Consider the following 2137-nt stretch of genomic DNA (forward strand, 5'->3'; position numbering starts at 1 on the left):
TGAGTTAAGAAGGAATTTTGTAGTAGCTGAGTTAAAACAGTATTTTGTAGTAATTGAGTTAAGACGGTATTTTGTAATAAATGAGTTAAGAAGGTATTTTGTAGTAGTTGAGTTAAGACGGTATTTTGTAGTAAATTATTTAAGAAGATATTTTGTAGTAGTTGAGTTAAGAAGGTATTTTGTAGTAATTTAGTTAAGAAGGTATTTTGTAGTAAATGAGTTAAGAAGGAATTTTGTAGTAAATTAGTTAAGAAGATATTTTGTAGTAGTTGAGTTAAGACGGTAATTTGTTGTACATGAGTTAAAAAGGAATTTTGTAGTAGTTGGGTTAAGAGGGTATTTTGTGGTAGTTGACTTAAAACGGTATTTTGTAGTAAATGACTTAAAACGGTATTTTGTAGTAAATGAGTAGTTAAGAAGGAATTTTGTAGTAGTTGAGTTATGACGGTATTTTGTAGTAATTGAGTTAAGACGGTATTTTGTAGTAAATGAGTTAAGTAGGTATTTTGTAGTAGTTGAGTTAAGACGGTATTTTTTAGTAAATCAGTTAAGACGGTATTTTGTAGTAAATGAGTAGTTAAGAAGGTATTTTGTAGTAATTGAGTTAAGAAGGTATTTTACATTTTTCAATGTTGTTTCCCAATGGATGTTCAGCAAAAATTCAACGTGATATGAGAAATGTCATTACAGAAATTTAGAAAATTATAATATTTAGCATTACATATGTGTCTCTGTGTAGACATTCAGTTTATTAACACATATCCATAAGTTAATAATGGTTGGAGACGGCTTGAATGGGTAATGAAGAAAAACTTTAATATAAGTTTAACATAACAGCAAATGTACAACGTTTCGATAACGTTTTGTCATCATCAGTCTCAAAGTGGGTTCCTCGTCACCGAATATCCATAAGTTGCCTTAGCGGTGAGTCTGAAGACTTATAATGCTAAAATTCGGGTTTTGACACTCGTGATGCACAGCTCAGATGAGCCCATTGTGTAGTTTTTGTGCGTAGTAAAAAATAAAGAAATTTATACGTTAAAAATTATGTCTAACAATATCTCATAATAATGAATTTTAAATTATATTATGCGAAGACAAGTTTACTATTATACATTTGTAAAAATGGAAATTTAAATCTTACAATTAAAAACATTTTAGTTCAAATTCTCACTACAGTGGATTTTCGAAGATTAATTATCTGTCTAATAAACGCATATTTTGTAAGTCGTTCTGTATCTACCATGTCAGATTTGGGGGGAGGGAGATTTCACTGACCCAGTCACGAAAATACTTATTTACGTGTACCATTCCCGTCATGCCAAGTAGTTGAATTAACAGGTGTGACGAAACAAGTTTTTACATCTTATTTCACCTTAGGGTATGTTTGGGCAATAACTTCTAAACAAAAGCGTCCACATCTTTTAACAAGCATCGGTGGTTCAGTGGTAGAATACTCGCCTGCCACGCGGGTGGCCCGGGTTCGATTCCCGGCCGATGCAATGAACTTTTATTTTGCACCACTAAACCGTAGAGTATTTAGAGTTTTGACAATAACCTAAGTTATCATTAGCTTGTTTAACTGATAACTTAGTTCAAAAACAATTCATAAAGAAACTTTTCAACGGTATCATATTTTATTTAAACATTCTACCGAATAAGAAACCAGCATCGCCCGTCAATATTATTGATATATGGTCGCAAGGCTGAAACTACACGAATGTGTATCTGGAAACTAGATGTACTTGCGCAGCCTCCGAAAGTGTTATGTTTCAAAAGTAAATAAAACCAAAATTAAGAGTAACAAATATTTTTATTTCTTGGTTTTGAAATTCATATGCCATGCTGCGTTGTAGCCTGCAGAGTGCATAATTCTTTTCGTGATTCATGGCATGCGTGCTTAGTTTTGTAGTATCACGTTTGTCAGTGTATAGTCCAGGTAATGTGGCACCATCCCCGATTTCAAGCCACCAACCACACACACACACACACACACACATGCTATTTAGGTATTAATTGCTTAATGTATGTTTACTTTACTTAATTATCCACTATTATTATTATGTATATTTTTCATCAACAAAGGCACAATGTTAATAATAAGGGATTGTCCTTTATTATACAAATATGGAGATGG

At 32.3% G+C, this 2137-nt stretch overlaps 1 non-coding gene across 1 annotated transcript; it reads left to right on the plus strand.

The window, feature by feature from the left end:
* Positions 1-1431: 1431 nt before the first annotated feature.
* Positions 1432-1502, plus strand: Trnag-gcc. The gene has a single exon. It is a non-coding gene; the product is annotated as a tRNA-Gly (tRNA).
* Positions 1503-2137: the final 635 nt, after the last annotated feature.

This window comes from Limulus polyphemus, unplaced genomic scaffold, assembly GCF_000517525.1.
Source record: "Limulus polyphemus unplaced genomic scaffold, Limulus_polyphemus-2.1.2 Scaffold84968, whole genome shotgun sequence".
Classification (NCBI taxonomy): domain Eukaryota; kingdom Metazoa; phylum Arthropoda; class Merostomata; order Xiphosura; family Limulidae; genus Limulus; species Limulus polyphemus.